The 19,456-nt window shown below is 40.3% G+C and overlaps 1 protein-coding gene across 9 annotated transcripts in view; it reads right to left on the bottom strand.

Moving 5' to 3' along the window:
• The window catches only part of FARS2 (phenylalanyl-tRNA synthetase 2, mitochondrial), a 531,358-nt gene that overhangs the window by 507,925 nt on the left and 3,977 nt on the right, over window positions 1-19,456 (bottom strand). For 3 of the 9 annotated variants that reach the window (XM_059179166.1, XM_059179167.1, XM_059179172.1), the window contains exon 2: window positions 10,730-10,837. The exons of the other annotated variants lie outside the window; for them this stretch is intronic. The gene's annotated coding sequence lies outside the window, so the exon portion shown is untranslated. The remainder of the gene's footprint in view (window positions 1-10,729; window positions 10,838-19,456) is intronic. 9 annotated transcript variants of the gene reach the window in all.

Raw genomic sequence — 19,456 nt, 5'->3', positions numbered from 1 at the left:
TTTACCCCAGTAGATATTTGAACTAGCCTATCACCTTGGTCAGAACTGGCAACCAAAAGGCAGGGCCCACACTCCTCAGTAGCTAGGGAGACAGTGTGTGCCCTTACTGATTGGATGTCTCCACCTGGCCTGACCAGCCCTTGTATTTGAGCTTTGTTACCTGGGACTGATTTCCCTAACTTGCTGTCAAGTAAGTTCCCTGAGGGAGGGGCAGGGTCAGTTTAAGTTTTACTGCATAAACCACAAAATCACTGATTAACCCGATGGAAGCTCTGGCTAAATAGGCCCTCACAAGTAGGAGCAGAGCTCTCTGGGGGCCCTTTTATTAGGCACTAATCCTAAGGATGAGGGCTCTGGAGATATCCACAATGGGCAAGGCACAAGGGTATTCCTCAAAATGAGAGTCTAGGCATAAACACTGACAATGTGATGCTGGGATTTTATTGAAAGAAATATTGAAATAATGCTAAGCAAGGAAAAAACACGTGTTCTTCTGTATCATGAATAAGTTCCAATACACAGAAATTCAATTTAAAAAGTCCACGCATATCTTTCATATCCTAAGTATATCCACTTCTAAACATGGTATTTCTGATAGTGTGCTACTACATAAAAACAAAGTTTAGCTTCAATATGGCTAGCACCTTTTCTACTCTACAGAGATCACTTGGGAAATAATCTGACTTTAAAGACAAATGTATAAGGCATTTGGAAATCAGAATTCCTTACCTTTAACAACTTTTATCACATTTTTCTTTGCTTTCCAGTTTGTACCTTTCTGGTAAATAAAAGATGTTTGTTGTAACTAAAAAAAAAAAATATGACAACCCAATTGGAATTGGTATCTATTTCCTTCTCTTTAAAAATGTAACTGATAGGGCGCCTGGGTGGCTCAGTGGGTTAAGCCGCTGCCTTCGGCTCAGGTCATGATCTCAGGGTCCTGGGATGGAGTCCCCCATTGGGCTCTGTGCTCGGCAGGGAGCCTGCTTCCTCCTCTCTCTTGCTCTGCCTGCCTCTCTGCCTACTTGTGATCTTTCTCTGTCAAATAAATAAATAAAATCTTTTTAAAAAAAAATGTAACTGATAAGCACTGGCAAATTGTTAAATCATTAGACTGCATGTGTGAAAATAATATAACACTGTATATCAATTACACTTAATAAACAAATAAATAAATTTTTAAAAAACAAGGAAAATGTAACTAAAAAGTACAGTCATTCTAAAACCTCCTGGGTCAATTCAGCTTGTTTTAATAGCAAACCACTTTGCAATTCTAATTACAACTTCATTTAATGTTTTGGTTGAAGTCTTCCAAAAAAGTTGAATATCTACATGTGACAGATATCAGTTAATCTAAAGAAAGTATTGTGAGCCAGCCCTTGTCTACAAATGCAAAAAGCTTTGAGTTACATTAAACTAAATCCACTACCTGTGCGTTTATCCTGCTTTGCAGCCACCATATGATCAATGAATATCAAAAAGGCAAAGTTAATTACAAAGTAGCTTTTGTAGGTATTAGGCTTAAACATCACAAGAGGATAAATGCTTTGTCCTTATGGTATTCTAAAGTTGATTTAGGAGTATACTGAGCACACATTTGAGAAGCACAGATTTTATTTGAAAATATTAACAATAACATGTATTTGTTCCTGTGCTGCCTATTATAGAGACAGGAATACACAGATCAGAGAGATTCTTCAGGGTTCTCCCAAAGCCCTGGGGAGTTTCTGGACAGACAGACATCACTTGATCAGGAAGGAATCCCTCCTGTTCTACCAGCCAGTAACACACTAGGCCTTCATGACCTCCCTTGCTTTAAATCTCCTAAAATCTCCTGGATTTGTTTTTGGGTTTTGTTTTAGGTTTTTTGTTTTGTTTTATTTTGGTTTTTTGGTGTGTGTGGGGTGGGAGGTGGGTGTCTTCATTTTAATATGTGTGCACATAGGGCCATGCTTATCTGGGGGAAATAATCAGTTTTATCAAGAGAACAACTTGAAATATGGAATGCTTTAAAAGAAATAAAACTAATTTACAAATATTTACTGTGCCCTTAGAAGAGGTGCTAAGAAACAGAATAAGAAAAAGTCTTTGCCCTCAAACATTTCAGAAGGTCAGCCTTGCAAAATTTCAAAATCGGTAATGGGCAATGACTGCGTCTTCATCTGTCACACCTATAGGTGGCAGTACTAAGCGCCGATGGCTCTCAATCTTGATTGAATTACCAGGAAAGCTGCTAAAAAAGATCTGTGTTAAGGCGCCACCGAGAGATTTTTATTTGACCGCTGTGGGAGGAGACCTGACATTAAGTTTGGGAGGAGACCTGACATTAAGTTTCACAAGCTCCTGGAGACTGTAATGTGCAGCCTAGACCAAGAGCCTCTGCTCCAGACCAAGAGCTCACAAACTCCACAGGTGCTAAGGCCAAGAGTTCTCATACAGGTGCTCAAATTGTCAAGGGTTGTTTAACCCAGGCTTGGATTGTACATGTTTTGGCTTTAGGTTCCAAAAGATGATCTATATCATTTTAACCTCAACTAGCATATAGCTCTGGGAAGGCTATGAGCACTTTTAGATAATCATTTTTTAAATTATCTCGATTTCTCCATAAAATCATTCTTATTACAAATATCTCTTCATGTGAAAATTTCATTTTTAATTAATTGCTGAGATCAGTCAAAATGGCATTTAATAAAACTATTTTGCCAAAAAGTAAGAAGCAATACTGGCCACTTTCAGAAGACTCTTGAAATTATCTTCACATCTTTCACATCTTCCACAGAAAGTTTTGCTAAAACCAGATCAACGACAGCTGATAAGATATAAATTCAGGTCTCTGTAAATGCAAAACCAGATTTTACTTTATTGATCTGCTGTGGGGGTTTGAAAGAATAAGCCACATAGATCACAAGAAGACTGGTTAAATGGGGCAGCAGGAAGTCTTGGTGTAATGTTAACTGTCACGTATTTCAAGATTATGGACAGGATCAATTCTAAAATCTGCTTTAGGGAGGCAAAATTCAAGTACAGGATTTATCTTTGCTTAAAACTAGGTTCTCCATCTTGTAAAAGGGGCTTACCAAAGGAAACTTTGAATACACCTAGCCCATTGTCATGTAAGCTGTTCCTGGACCACTGGGATGTGAGGACATATTTACATCATCCATTCAGGGCTTTCCCCACCACAGTGCTGGCAAGAAATGGCAATGCCACACCTGCACAGGGGCAATAAACATGGATGGATCCCACCTGCTCTTTCACACAGCTGTCTGACTTGAGGCTGATGAAATGGTCCTCCACCATGGCGACACATTAGACCCTTGACACTTTTTAAATATATTATTACTGGGCCCCATGCTTAGGATTTATGATGGACTTGATGTAAGTGGAAGAGAATACTGGTAGTTTGTAAGGGTTCTCAGATGCATAATATGAGGCCAGAGAACCAGTGGGTTAACAAAACTGAGAGGTTATCCATCTGCAATGTCAGGTAATGTGAGCTGGGAACAACCAGTGGGGAACAAGTTCAGATAAAGACAGATCTGACCTCTGAGTTTGCTCAGATGACTCAAATGCCAGTCTCTCTCCTAGAAACAAGTATGAGTGGGAGGCAGCTCATGGGAGAGGAGAGAGCCTGAGCTTACACACAGATGGGCTAAAGTTCGAATCCCCATTCCACTGTTAGCTAGCTGTAGAGCCCTGACCCACTGAGGACATTCTTTCAGCCTCTTTTCCCAGAGGTTAACTGGCACCCACTCCATCTCATCAGGGTTCTATCAAGATTACTATGAATTACATGTAAAACAGCAGTATAGCAGGTATTCAAAAATGAGAGCTGTGTCAACCTCTGGGACTTGGGCAATCAAGAAAAGAGGCATCCAGTAGCTCATCTCCTCACGCATAAGACACATTCAATAAATTATTTCTCAAAGCTTCACAGCCATAGTACAACGTCCATACTTTCCTGAAGCCTGTAACAAAGATCTCTCACGGCCAACTTGTGGAGAAGGATCATAGCTTACTTGTTTCACAAAATTGCCAGTGATGCCTAATTATGAAAAAGACAGAATTGATGGATCTGAATGTCAGAGCAAAGAATGGTTCAACTGCTTCAGCGCTATTCCCAGAGGAGAACGGAATGCCTAGCTGAAGGGCAAAGAAGAAATCCAAATCCTAGAACAAGCAGACCCTTGTGGCTTTAGGGTCTTATGGCGTTAGGTGAAATTTTTGCTTCAACACTGCAGTAAATCACACACTCTGTATGCCTTAATTTATCTATTAGATGGGAAAAGTGCCATCAGAGTCAGAGTTCTCATAAAAACTCAAAGTGCAAATGCAAATGTATGGAAAGGGCATAGCACAAAGTGGATGTTCAGTAAATCAGGTTTTATTTCCCTTGCCCCACCTATGTTTTGATCTCTGGTCATGAAGTTTCTGATAAATCATGCCTCTGAAATATTTCTTCATGAATCAGACAACTCTCAAAGCCTGAGAGCAAAAATTCACAGACAAGCCAATCAAAAAACGCTAGAAAAGTATCTTTGGGGCACCTGGGTGGCTCAGTGGGTTAAGCCACTGCCTTCATCTCAGGGTCCTGGGATAGAGGCCTGCATCAGGCTCTCGGCTCAGCAGGGAGCCCGCTTCCCTCTCTCTCTCTCTGCCTGCCTCTCTGTCTACTTGTGATCTCTCTCTGTCAAATAAATAAATAAAATCTTAAAAAAAAAAAAAAAAAAGTATCTTTGGATAGTGGTTCCCTTTGGGGGTAATGGGGAAACTAGACAGAGAAGAGGGTAAGATACAAAATATTTCTACTAAATACTGACTTCATGCCCTATGCAACATTCCCAATGTCTAAACCTTAAAACTAATGGAAATGTATTAAAGAGAAAAAACAGTAAGAATGGTAGTAGCATAGACTCATTTCTTACTCTTTTATGTACTATGAACTGTAATACCCTTTAAAATTCTGGGGCTGTCATCATCTGACCAGGTCGCAAAGGGGACTCAATGATTGGTTACTGAGCAGCAAACTGTGCTAAATTAGAAGACTGATACAGGAAATCTGGATCAAACACTTCTACAACTAAATGATAGGAAAGCTGAGATGTCTAATCAATTCACAAACAATTGTAACTGATTGACAGGAAAAAAGAAAAACTCAGCCAGTTTTCTGCTTGATTTATAGACCTATTAAATCTAGCAACATTTAGACAGTTTTGTACAATTGTTATCATGACCAATATAAGAAGTATGAGACAGGACATATATAAGAAAATAACAAACATTAATTCATAAATAACTATAGTTAACAGGAAAAAAAATCTCATCCAGTTTTGTTGATTTATACGCCTGTTAAATCCTGCAACTAACAGGCCATTTTGTACAATTATTATCATGACCAAAATAAAAAGTATATTATAGATAAATAAAGGTATATAAGAAAATAATACACAAACATCATTGGCTTATTTTTTTCATTAGAAACAACAGATTTACAAAGATCCATCTACATGCTCCCATCTGAAACATTACAACCAATATCAATGACACACTGACGTGGCTATTCAAAGGCTTACTGAGTATCTGGCACTGTAACTAAGAATTGGTCATACCCCTCAAGGAGCTCACAGATCCCCAGACAATCAGAGGGAGAGATATAGAAGTTCCCACCCAGAATTCAAGACTAAATGGTTATTGGAGGGCTGTGAAGGAGGTGACTCGCTCTACACATAGGAAGAACAGAAAAGATTTCACAAAGAGTGAATTCTCAGTAACATCAAAGACTGGACACATCTCTTCTCAATTCTGCATTTGGTGGCTTTTTGACAGTGGCCTGAAATTGGGTATAAATGTATAAATACACCAACCACAGCCAAACACTACGACAGGCACTCCTCCCATAAACATTGCTTATTAAACATCGACCAGGACACCCATGATCTCGATGGCAAATTTCCATATTGTGGAGAGACCACACGTGCACAGGACCAGCGGCGTAAGAGTGTGAAGACCCTGAGCGAGTTGGGAGCTCAGGATGAGGAGTGTTGGGGAGCAAAGGAGGGAGTAGTGATGAACAGGAGAGAGGGAGCTCCAAGTCACATTCTAAAGAGCAAAAGGTCCTGATTGTTATCCTACAGGAAAATTAGGCCAGTATTCTTTGTGAAGCAATAGAATGACATATGTACATGTTATAAACATGACCCTGGAACTCAGGGGAAAGTGGAGCTGAAGGAAGGAGAAGGAACAGCAAAGACACACAACCATCTTTAACGTCTAGAACCTACCTGTGAGTCACTGCCATGGTGAGGCAGGGCTAAGATGAAGGGAAACAAACGAACCAGCACTCACCGCATTAAAAAATACAGAGGTTTAACACAAAGCACACTGTCCAGAACATCCAAAACTGAAGTGGGCTCAGACAAGGAAATAACCAGCCCTGAATTGAGGCTGCAGAGTGGCTGTTCTTTGGCAGAGACACTGCCCTGATCCAGACACAAGTAACTATCAGAAAAGAAACAAAACAGAAACTATCCAAAGAAACTAATGAATGAAAACAAAATTGAAAATATAAAGAAAAGAAAAAGAAAATGTTCACCAGAGAAATTGCTCTAAGAAACAAAGACAGTAGGGGCACCTGGGTGGCTCAGTGGGTTAAGAAACGAAGAAAGTGTTCAGACCAAACTGCTACCCCACACCAAGGAATTAGAAATAAACTTTAGGGAGAGTATGTGCTATGGTTAGTGCTGTGAACTGTGTAAGACTAAAGAATCACAGACCTCTACCCCCGAAACAAATAATACATTATAATTTTAAAAAAGAAATAAACTTTAAAAATAAGATAAAAACTACTCTTAGTGAGGGTCAGGGAAGATTTACAAAAGATTTTTTTTAAAAAGGTTACAAAACAACAGAAAATAAAAAGTGAGTGGATATAGCTCAAGAAATAGGAGAGAAAAACGAAACTTACACAAAATGAGTTAGAAGTAACAAGATGTTAAATAAACACAAATAAAAACCTGTCAGGGACAGGGAGGCCAGGTCTGAGAAGCCTTACAAAAGGAAACATAAATGAGTAAAAATACAAAAATGACCAGAAAGAAAATGGAAGACACATAAGACAAAAGGTCTACTTCATATTATTGGCACTCCTAACAACAACAACAACAAAAACAGGAAAATATTTGAAAACATCACAGAAAAACCTCCCTCCTAGAATTAAGACATATTTGAGTCTGCAAATCACGAGCAGACCATGCTCCAGGAAAATTATGACGCAGTGATCAACAATAATAGCCCGGTAAAGTTCCCAGCTCAGGGAAAGGATACCTACAGCAGGAGGAAAAAGCCATATACACAGCACCGCCTTTTCCAATCACAGGGCTCTTTGGAGAAGGAGTGGGTAAAGGAAGAATTAAGTTTTCAGCCAAAGCAGGGAATGATTAGGCCACTGAACACAATCTTTAATAAGTACTAGTGGGGGGAATGTGTGTGACCTATATCCCATGCTAGTTCAACATACATTGGTTACAGACGCAGTATTGCTGAACCACAGGCAAAAATACCCAGTGGGAAGCCAAGTGTACAGATGCTTGCCTTGTTTCTTCCTTACACTGTTACTCAATTCCACTAATGAAAGCACATCAACAAAGCAGAGCAGGGAAATCATTAGGACTGAGAACTAGACTGGTCTGAAGCAGACCAATGAGATGACATTAAGCAGTGAACAAGAAGCCTGGGCTGGATAAGGAGGGAAGAAGCAAGGATATGAAACAGGTGTGGCACAATAAAAAAGTGGAACATCCCATAGATTCCAAGTTCTGGTGGGAATAAACAATTGTGCAGCCCTGATAGCGAAGGGAATAGCGGGAAGACAGGAACAGCAGAGTTAGAGAAATGCTTAAAAGCTAAGAGTCTGGGGGCAGTTGAGTCAATAAAATGTGCTTAACTGTGAATCCTAGCTGGGCCACTTACCATTTTTGTCTCCTCGGTCTATAGGACCGTGATGAGTACTAGATAAGATAACCCATAAAACAGCCAGCTCAGTAAGCACTCCAGGAGTAGTTAGTCCCTTCAAGGGCCATGGGAGCTGATGAGCCACAGACTAGGAACCAGCAGGGTGGCGGGAGAAACCTGAGCCCTCAGAAGACAGACATCCACATCTTAAAATTCACATTACTTAGCTTCAAACACAAGCATCCTGCAGCAGGAAAGAAACCCAGTTTTGAGAGGAAAGATGTCAGAAAATCAAGGGACAGGAGTAAATCATGAAACTATAGCCCTAGCCAAAAACTCCATTGAATTGATGATCAGTGTATTGGCAAATATTTATTGAATGCTATGCAAAGTACAATCTAATCATTTATTGTCACATCTATCTGCTAATAAGATAGTGTCCAGCACATAGACAAAATTAGAGGGCAATTAGCGGTAAACTAGGTGGAACTGACTGATTGCTTCTACTTACAAAAGAGCGGAAGCCAAGACTGACCTGACCTAGGACAGTGAAAAGTCCACTGAGTGATGAGAGGACATGTTTCTGCCACATGCAGGGCTTGGGAATGTGCTCTGAAGCCATGCAAGAGACAGAAACATAATGGTTAACACTGCAGACACATTCTGGCATTACTATGACCAGACCAGGGGTTCCCAACCTATTTCAGTCTAAGAATAAATTTTAACTTTGAAAAATCATCTAATCTCCACAAGATCAGACATATATTTTTTTAAAGATTGATATTGAATGAATGAGTGGCTACCCAATGATAAAGGATGTTTAGTTCCTAACGAAAATCTATACTCAGAGTGGCTAATCACGCCAGGCTCTCCACCAAAATCAGAAATAACAACAGCTAATCTTCTACAGCATTTTCTATGAATCCAGTCCTATTTTAAATGCTTTGAATTATTAATTCCTTTAATGATAACAAGAGCCTGGGATACAGTACTTTGATTTTTTTTTATAGAGGTACAATTGACATATAACAGTACATTAGTTTCAGGTACAACATAGTAATTCGATATTGCAAAATGATCACCACAGTAAGTCTAGTTAGTTAACAATCACCTTCATGTATAGTTACAAAAGAACTTTTTCTTGTGATGAATTTTCAAGATCCACTCTCTCAGCAACTAACACCATAAAACTCAAAACTACTTAAAAGCATTAATAAGTCACAGTAGCTTTTTATCACTGCATATTTTTCCCATCACTATACTATGTGCAGGTGTTTGAAAAATGAGACGACAAGCACATTGGAAACATACGGATTCATGTGCCTTTTCTTTCTCTGGATCCCACAGTTTGTCTATACATGGACTGGAAACCACTGCTCTGAGTTAACAGACAGGATCATGAATCTTTTAAAATTCATATTCCTCATTCTAAAATTGCAGAACCTGCAGTACAGCATTTCTAGGAGGAAAAAAAAAAAAAACCTGACACTGCAATGTTGAAAAAAACAGGTCCAGAGAGATTCTAGCAAAATATAAAACCAAAGTACAAATTCTCTCAAATTACTGATCAAATAGCAAATATTGAATACATTTTGTATGCAAAGTAATGATCATTCACTCTAATCATATTTATTTAAGCATTTACACACTAATTGTACTTTTTTAAGCAAAGAACCAAACAGAAAGCCAAATAACCCAACCCTGGGACAATGAGAATGAGAGCTCACACAGAGGTAAATAAAACACTGTAGAGGATGCTAAAAACAGTGTTATTAGTGTTATTAGAGGATGAAAATAAGTATCTATGTGAATTATTTGCTGGTTTCTCAATGCTGCTCTTTTATCACCAAATCAATATGGCATGATACAATCTGGAAAATACAACCATCTTGGAAACAAACAGTTCAAATATAAATCTGTTGTGTGAACTGGGGCCACTTATTTTAAGTTCTTTAAGCCTCAGGGTTTTTGGTAAAACTGGGGTAACAATGTCTAGTTCATTCAATTAGTATGAGAACCAAGTAAGAAAGTTATGTCAGGGCTGCCGGGGTGGCTCGGTGGGTTAAGCCTCTGCCTTCGGCTGGGGATCCTGGATCCTGATCTCGGGGCCCTGGAATCAAGTCCCGCATCGGGCTCTCTGCTGGGCGGGGAGCCTGCTTCCTCCTCTCTCTTTCTCTTTCTCTGCTTGCCTCTCTGCCTACTTGTGATCTCTCTCTGTCAAATAAATAAAATCTTTAAAAAAAAAAAGAAAAAGAAAGTTATGTCAGATGTCTTTTGCACAGCCTAAAAAAGGAATGGAAATGGTTGGAGAGAAAGAGAACTAACTGTTAAGCATGGCCTGTGACTCTCAGGAAAATCTGTGCCATGAAGCTCAGGACCACATCACACTGGCATTTGATCTTTCTTCCTTCTCGTGGGGGCCGACTGAGTTTCCAGACTAGCTGTCTTAACCCAGGTACAGCTGGACTATTGCCCCTTCCAAGGAACAGGCTGCAAAGCTGCAACAGAGGAAGAAAACCCAAGAGTGCACAAATCTCCTGTTCTGAAATGTCCCATTGCTTTTTTATGTTCCTATTAATATTTAGGAGCTTTTGTCTAGAAGTCCAAACAACATAAAATAAGACTATGATTAGATATAACCATGAACCCAGTTTCCCTATTAAGTAAAACAGTAGAAGTAGAACCCTTGCCTTACCTCCACACCTTAGTATAGCCCATTAGTCACACACAGAGACTCAACCCTAAAGTGGAAAAAACTTTCACTGCACCAAACCCTCACCTCCAATCTCCTATGGCTGATGAAACCACAGCAAATTGGGGATCCAGAACAATCGAGAAAATGGAAGAATCCCGCCTCTGAACAGAAAGCAGGAAAGATGCAGGGATCCTGTAAGGAATAAAAAAGGGCAATGGAGGCTTTGAGGAGTTTCAGAATCTTGGTTCTCGTAATTCCTATCTCTGCACAAACAAAACAATCTAGAGCCTTGTCAGCAGAAGGAAGGCCTCCCTCATTTTGCAAGGTCTTAAGACACCAGGGTGTGCAGAGTAACATCATCATCACAGACTATCGTACCAAACAGGGTAACCACACAACTCCGTTTCCCCAAAGCAGTTCAGCTTTATGCCCCTTGTCCTAGAATCACCACTTAACAACACCCACTTTGAACCATCCCAACAGCATCTTGAATTAGGAAGTGGATTATATCATCACCCAACTGTCAAATTAAGTGACTTACCTAAAATGATATGGAAAAGCTTTGTGATAGCTGGGAAATATAACCAAATCAACAAAATCCTAGTAAAGTTTTCTCCCTTACTGTCACTCACATACTCAGTGTTTACAATAATTTTTAAAAGTTCAGAGTAACTCTCCCTATAAACAATAAAACTATTACCAACAGTCTAGGATTACAGCCTGCTGAAACTCAAAAATTTTATTTAAAAGCATCTCCACTGCAAGTCAATAGCTTGTGTCAATAATTCACATGGCCTCTCCTGAGACTACTTTTTAGAAAGAAGATTCAGATTCTAACTGACTAGTAACCAAGCACAATAACCTGCTGAAATGAGAATCATTTCCATGCTTCCAGGGTGTCCTAAAACATAAAAACATTTGCTACCAGAGGCTCTTGATGTCAAATTAGAAAAATACTGCCAATAAGGTTTAAGATAATGCAAAATTCGGGGAGAAAAAACCCTAAGACAAGAAAAGGTGTCCAAAATACGTATTACTCTTCTAAAGAAACTGACAAGGAACTTGCGCAGTTCATAGGCTAAGTGACTACCCTCCTTCCCTTATAAAATCTAAAAGGAAAGTCTGACCAACAGGAACAATGTCCTTTAAACAAGTGTAACAGACTCTGTGCCAGAACTGAACATCTCATGTTGCCGAAAATTGTTGGTGGTGATGAGGCAGGAAGCTGGAAGATGCAGAAATTTAAGGATTTCAGTCTTCTTTTCTTCCACCCAATCATCTGACAAATGTTTACTGGGCACTTACCATGCACGTTGCCTACAAGACAAAACAGATCTAGTCCCTGCCCTCATGGAACTAACTTCGAATGGGAGGAGTCAACATTAAACCAGTGTCTCAGAATTACACAGCAATATAATTTCATGTAACAAAAAGTTAAGGTCAAGAATAAGATGCTATAAGAAAGAATAATAAAAATTAAGAAGGAATAATTTAAATTGTGGCCAGGAAACATCTTGCTGAAGATGGAACATGTATGTAATCTATGTAGTCACTAGTCAAATGAAGAGTATGGGAAAAGACTGATTATTCTAGAGAGGGACCCTGCTATACAAAATTCCTGAGGTGGGAAAAAAAAAAAAAAAAAAAAAAAAAGGAAAAGAAAGCTTCGCCTCCATATGCACATAACAGATTTATATGAAGAAACTACATGGAAAAAATCCGAAAGCTTCACAAATAGCAGAGAAATTATCTTAAATTAACAAATGCAATAAATTCCAAATAAAAAATTTTGGCAAGGCCGAAAGAATGAAACACTATTTTTGGTACTACTGTATCAAGATGTGTTGAACTGTAAGAAAGTCCAAATAGTTGGGGCACCTGGGTGGCTCAGGGGGTTAAGCCTCTGCCTTCAGCTCAGGTCATGATCTTGGGGTTCTGGGATCGAGCCCCAGGACAGGCAGCCAGCTTGGCGGGGAGCCTGCTTCCCCCACCCCTCTCTCTCTGCCTGCTTCTCTCCCTACTTGTGATCTCTGTCAAATAAATAAATAAAATCTTTTTTAAAAAAAAAGAAAGTCCAAATAGTTAAAAGAAACACATTTTTGTCTACTCATCATGAAGTCTACAGGTACAGGTACCTAGTTCCAGCTCAGAAAAGTCAAGGCGGTAAGTTGGAATCTCTTGTATTCACTTGGCCATTCTTGCAGGATTTTTTCATGGTTGCACGATGGCTGCTGATCTTCAAGCATTAGTCCTCACGTTAGCATTCCAAGCAGGAAAGAAGAGATAGCATAAGCAAACTCTCTCTTGTGAATACCTATCTTTTAACAGGAAGCAAAATCTTTTTCAGAAAACGTCCAGCCAACTTCCTGTTGTCTTTTTTTTTTTTTTTTTTTTTTTAAAGATCTTACTTATTCACTTGAGAAAGAGTGTGTGTGAGAGAAAGCATGAGCGGGGAGAAGGTCAGAGGGAGAAGCAGACTCCCCATGGAGCTGGGAGCCTGATGTGGGACTCCGAGATCATGACCTGAGCCAAAGGCAGTCGCTTAACCAACTGAGACACCCAGGCGCCCCTTTCGTCTTGTATCATTACCCAGATCTGTGTCTTGTGGCTACTTCTGGCTATAAGAAAGGTAGAAAACTGAGTATCTGGCCAAAAGGGAATGGAATCACCATGACTACTTTAGACTATTATGATTCATTTCCAGGAACTAGGCACACAGCCACTCAAACAAAATTATTATTCTGTTGGCCAAAAGGAAGCATGGCTGTTGTGTAGAAACTATCTGAAGTCACCCAATAATATTTACAAGTAAGTTATTTAGAGCTCATACAATTGATTCACTCGTTCAGCTATTGGTATTTATTAATCATCTAGCACATGCAAAGCTAGATGCAAAGTGTTGAGGAAACAACTGTAATAAAAACCAGACATGGTCCCTGTCCTCACAGAACATACAACCTGTTAACAGAGGAAAATAGTAATCAAATAATCACAAAAAGAGATACAGAACTCTGGCAAGACTGCTGTAATGAACTTTGTTTGCCTTTTACCAAAATCAGTCCCCGTTCTCTTGGTAACTACTTCAGTTTCATTGTGTGTACCCCCACATAGCTACCAACCCCTCCCCAGGTTCCACAGCCTGTATACCTTGGGGACAGCTGCCCCCATTCTTGCCTCTAGGATTTAGGCAAGGGGCTCAAACCTAACTAAACTAAGTGTAATCCTATGCCCTAAACGTAGTCATTGGTTAGAGATGGATGAGGACACAACTCAATTAGGGCCAAAGAGGTGAACAGGGAGAACTGTAGGGCCCTCCTGATCCAGCCAGCTCTTTCTTCTGACATTCTGGAAACAAGTGCCCCAGAAACATAGGTGTCCTTCCTCAACCAAGAAAGGATGCCAGCCTGAAGATAAAGTTGACATTGTACAAGACATAGAGGGGGAAAAGGACAAAACCAGGTCTTTGACAACATCCCTCAAATGACAACATCACTCAATTCTTTTTTTTTTTTTTTTAAAGATTTTATTTATTTATCAGAGAGAGAGAGGGGGAGAGAGCGAACACAGGCAGACAGAATGGCAGGCAGAGGCAGAGGGAGAAGCAGGCTCCCTGCTGAGCAAGGAGCCCGATGTGGGACTCGATCCCAGGACGCTGGGATCATGACCTGAGCCGAAGGCAGCTGCTTAACCAACTGAGCCACCCAGGCGTCCCAACATCACTCAATTCTAAAGCCCATCTGACTTCCGAACTTTGAAGATCCACAAGACAATAAAGTCATTATGTTGGTTCAAAATTTACTTGGGTTTTGTTACTTGCAACTATAGTCACTCTCAGTTTAAAACAACACTCAAAACATGAAGAGGGCTTAAAAGAGGAAGATGTGCTTAAAGTTTGAGAAGGTATCTTTAAGTATCTCTTATCTCTTAAACTCATACCAGACAAATTAGGAAAGGTGGAATGTTCCAGGCAGGCAGATCAGCATTTGCGATGGCTCCTCAGAGTCATATGGCAGTGTTAGTGAGTTTACAGAGACTTTTTTAGACTTTATTCTAAAAATGATGGGGTGGTGGGCGAGAATGGGGAAAGGATGCCTAGCTGGCTCAGTTGGAAGACCACAAAACTCTCCATCTTGGGATTGTGAGTTCAAGCCCCATGTTGGGTGTAGAGATCACTAAAATAATTAAACTTTTAAAAAATTAATAAAATAAAAGTGATGCAGAGGGGTTTTTTTGTGGAGAAGGAAGATTAGCATGAATTACTATCACATTAATCTATACTGAACATTTTATTTTCAAGTAGCTGTCAAGACGACAAAAGAGCATTTTCAGAAAACACTATAACTCAGCACCCATGAACTCTCCTTTAACAGAATGACGTTCCAACTCAGATTGGACATTGTAGTGAAACTGACCTTATTGTTAAGAAATGTATTAATCCAGGACAGTTTACCCAGAGGCTTTAAAAAGTAGGGAGTATAAGCGATTCTTGGAAGACCAGGGCTCTACAAATGAAAGCAGCCCCATAACTACCATCACAACCCAGTCACAGGAGGCTGAAGGGGCTCTTGTTGCACCTGGAAGCTAAGGTGTGAATGGGATTTCTAACAGAGCTTCACACCATCAATGCTCAGGCCCAGGCACTTATTTCATACTGCCCAAAGGCTTGAAATAGAGAACAATGACCATACCTGGAAATGTCAAGGAGGGACGAGAGTATGCCTGATAAGTCTTGTTCTATTTCATGATTTCTCCATTTTCACTCTCCCCTGCAGTCCAGAATTCCAAGAATCCTTACAAAGATACTTCTCCCAATAAACCAATCTTTATTAACTGAAGCTAACACTGTATCGCTGTCTGCCCATATTACTGAATCCATTTCACACAAGCCAGGCTTTTATACTCTTAACTACTATTAGTTAACTCAAGCTCACAATTACACAATATACAGGACACAGGTTTGCCAAGCTGAATTGCTTTAGTTGTGCTCAGCAGATAATTTCTAAATTAAAATGCTATGAAATATTAAATCTTATAAAAGTATTCATTATAATGGCAAAGAAATCATGAATTCTGTTGAGCTTCTATTGTTAATAACATTCTCCAGCATAATACTGCAACTGACTGCATGCATATGCCCCCTCACAAAATTCATATTAAAATCCTAAGTTAGGGATGCCTGGGTGGCTCAGTAGGTTAAACTGCTGCCTTCAGCTCAGGTCATGATCCCAGGGTCTGGGATCGAGTCCTGCATGGGGCTCCTTGCTCAGCGGTGAGCTTGTTTCTCTCGCTCTCTCTGACAAATAAATAAAATCTTAAAAAAAATAAAATAAAATCCTAAGTTAAAAACCAAGGTGTTAGTATAAGGAGGCAGGGTCTTTGGGCGATTAGATCATGAAGATTCCTAAGGAATGGAAACAGTGCCCTTATGCCCGGAGAGATCCCCTGCCCCTTCCATGTGAGAACACGGCAAAAAGGCAGCCATCTGTGAACCAGTAAGCTTTCACCAGACACTGAATCTACCAGTACCTTGGTCTTGAAATTCCCTGGCTCCAAACCTGTGAGAAATAAATTTCTGTTACTTATAAGCTACACAGTGTATAGTATTTTGTTGTAGTAGACCAAACAGACTAAGACAAGTATCAAAGATTGCAAGATAACAGAAAATATGTACATACTGGCCTCTGCCCTTAGTTCCTGTCCCCTAGAGCCCTTGTAATTTTCCAAATGGTAGGAATACTAGAAGCATCTCTTGTTCTGAAATTTGGTCTTTGACCCCAGTCCTGACACAGGCATCCTAAAATGCTTGAAAATTCCTAAGTGATGAGAGCACTAGAAGCATCGTTTGTTCTAAAGAAGTGACTTTGGATGGACTCCTGTAAGGCTCCTGAAGGGAGCTGGTCACCAGAAAGACTAAGTCATGATTAGACACTTGGGCTTTTTTGGTCCCACCCCACCCTCAACCCCACTTCTCTAGAGAACAGAAGGGCTGGAAATGTTGCTACTAATTGATCATGCCTACATGAGGAAGCGTCCATAAAAACTTCAATAGCATGGAGTCTGCAAAGCTTCCCGGTGGGTTAACACAACCACAGAAGAAGGGTGATGCACCCCAGCTCCATGGGGAAGAAGCTCCTGCACTCAGGGCCCTCCGAGACCTCATCCTATGTTTCTCTTCACCTGGCTGTTCAATTGTATTCTTAATCCAGTCTTTAATAAACTGGTATGTGTGTTTCCTTGAGCTTTGTGAGCCTCTCTAGTAAATTAGTCAAACCAAAGGAGGGGTCATGGGAACCTCCAATTTGCAGCCAAATTGGACAGAAGGTGTGGGTAACCTGGGGACCAACTACTTGCAACTGGCATGTGAAGTAGGAGGGTACGGCGGTCAGACTTGCAGGAATGAGCCCTTATTTACCTATGGAATCTGGTGCTACCTTCAGGTAGTGTCAGATTTGAGCTTAACTGTATGACACCCAGCTGGTGTTGCAGAGAACTGTTCTGGTGTCAGTAAAAACCCCTACACATCTGGTGACTAGAGGTGAAATGTTCTGTTTGCGTAGTTAAGGAGACACACAGGAAAGAAACACACAGCCGGAAAGAACTATAGGATTTTTCCTTTAAAAAGATAGATCATCCTGGGGCACCTGGGTGGCTCAGTCTATTAAGTGTCTGCCTTTGGCTCAGGTCATGATCCTAGAGTCCTGGGATCAAGCCCCACATTAGGATCCCTGCTCAGGGGGGAACTTGCTTCTCCCTCTACCTCTGCCGCTCCCCCAGTTGTGTTCTCTCTCTCAAATAAATAAAATCTTAAAAAAAAAAAAAGAAAGAAAGAAAGCAAAAGATACACCAGCCTTCCAAGGTAACAGTCAACATCACAGGACTCAGTACTGTATATCAGGAGACACTGACCTGGTGTTTCATCAGTGATTAGCAAAGGCTGTTTTTTCCTTCTAAACAGTCAATACTGTAGATCCTAAGTGTTTTCTGTAAACGACCAACTAATCTGGACAAACAAGAGATGGCAGTTACTACTCCCCACTCAAAGAAGTCCATCAGAGCTTCAAATTTGTCTTTGTAAGAATTACAGACACGAGGGGCGCCTGGGTGGCTCAGTGGGATAAGCGGCAGCCCTCGGTTCGGGTCATGATCTCAGGGTCCTTGAATTGAGCCCTGCATTGGGCTCCCTGCTCCGTGGGGAGCCTGCTTCTCCCTCTCCCTCTGCCTGCCACTCTGCCCACTTGTGCTCTCTCTCTCTCTAACAAATAAACAAAATCCTAGGGGGAAAAAAAAGAATTACGGATATGAGATGTTTGCAAACTAGCTGGCAATGCTCCTGGAGGAGAAAATACACTTTGAATAAAAAATAGCTGTCATTACCATCAATGTCACTAGTTGATTAACAAACATTCAAAAACATACAAACAAGAAAAAAACATTCCTTTACGTTATCCCTTATAATTAGTATGAAAAAGACTGAAGGTGATCTATAGAATATTGCCATAGGGGCACGCCATAGGGGGGCCTGGGTGCCTCAGTGGGTTGAAGCCTCTGCCTTCGGCTCAGGTCATGATCCCAGGGTCCTGGGATCAAGCCCTGCATCGGGCTCTCTGCTCAGCAGGGAGCCTGCTTCCTCCTCTCTCTCTGCCTGCCTCTCTGTCTACTTGTGATCTCTGTCGGTCAAATAAATAAATAAAATCTTTAAAAAAAAAAAAAGAATATTGCCATAAATCACATCTTGTAAAGAATTCCCATGTTGGTGGGGCTTTGTATTAGGAAAAGATTATTTCTTTCCTTCAGAAAGCAAAGAATTTGTTTAAAAAAAAAAATCCTCTAGAAGTGATATTTGATACACTTTACACAAAATCAATTGTCAGTTTTATTGTTGCTGCCCACAAGTAGGGGAACCCTTAGCCTCCAATCAATGAAGTAAGACTATCTAGCTGCTTTCTAACTTTCTCAGAGAACTGCTTTTCTTAGGTATATTTGAAAAGAGCTTCTACAGAAAGGCGAGTCTCAAAAATCCCCCATGAGGTATAATATCTGTGGCACACAAGAACAGACAACCAAAAAAACTATTCAATTTAGGTCTTTTCTAAGACATGGTAAAAGAAAAAAAAATGAAATTTATCTTAAAAGACTAAAAAGCTAGTATAAAATTCAACATTTGAGATTTTCTGAATATTTGTTAGGAGCTAACCAGTTAGCTTTTACAAATAAGTGGGAATCCAACTAAATTAAAATTCAAATCTGTCTAAAGTTTACCCATATTATCCAAGAAAAATTAATATAGTTCAAACTCCTATAGCTTCCACTGAAGACCATCTGTGAGGCAGTGTAGCATCATGGCTAGATGGATCACATCCTGGACCAATGGCCACACACCCTCCCTGCTTCCTAGCTTCATAACTCTAGCTCAATAATCTAACTTCTAAGAGTCTCTGTCCTTAAATGCAGTGAACAGCTTTCTTTCCCATCAGGTCTCCAGAGGATTAACTGAGCTCCTATAAGGACTCAGTGTCCATCCTGATGGCCTTTCCAGCTGCATCTCCTGCACGCACCTTTAAGCACTCTCCTACTCTCTCCTTCAAAAGGCCCTCCCTCATTGTTCCTTAGGCTGTGATCATCTTTCCCTAAACCTCACTCAGACTTTCTCTTCTTTATCCTTTCTAAGGGTAAACCTTCATTCAGCAGTAACCATCTTACCACCATACCCACACATCCAAATTCCTGTAATTCAAGGCCCAGCTGAAACCTAAATTCTCTCAAGTCCAACAAGAACACTACCACCTCCAAAAAGCCTCCTAATTCCCAGAG

This window comes from Mustela lutreola, chromosome 6 (genome assembly GCF_030435805.1).
Source record: "Mustela lutreola isolate mMusLut2 chromosome 6, mMusLut2.pri, whole genome shotgun sequence".
Lineage (NCBI taxonomy): Eukaryota > Metazoa > Chordata > Mammalia > Carnivora > Mustelidae > Mustela > Mustela lutreola.
This window is presented reverse-complemented; position numbering and strand designations above follow the sequence as displayed.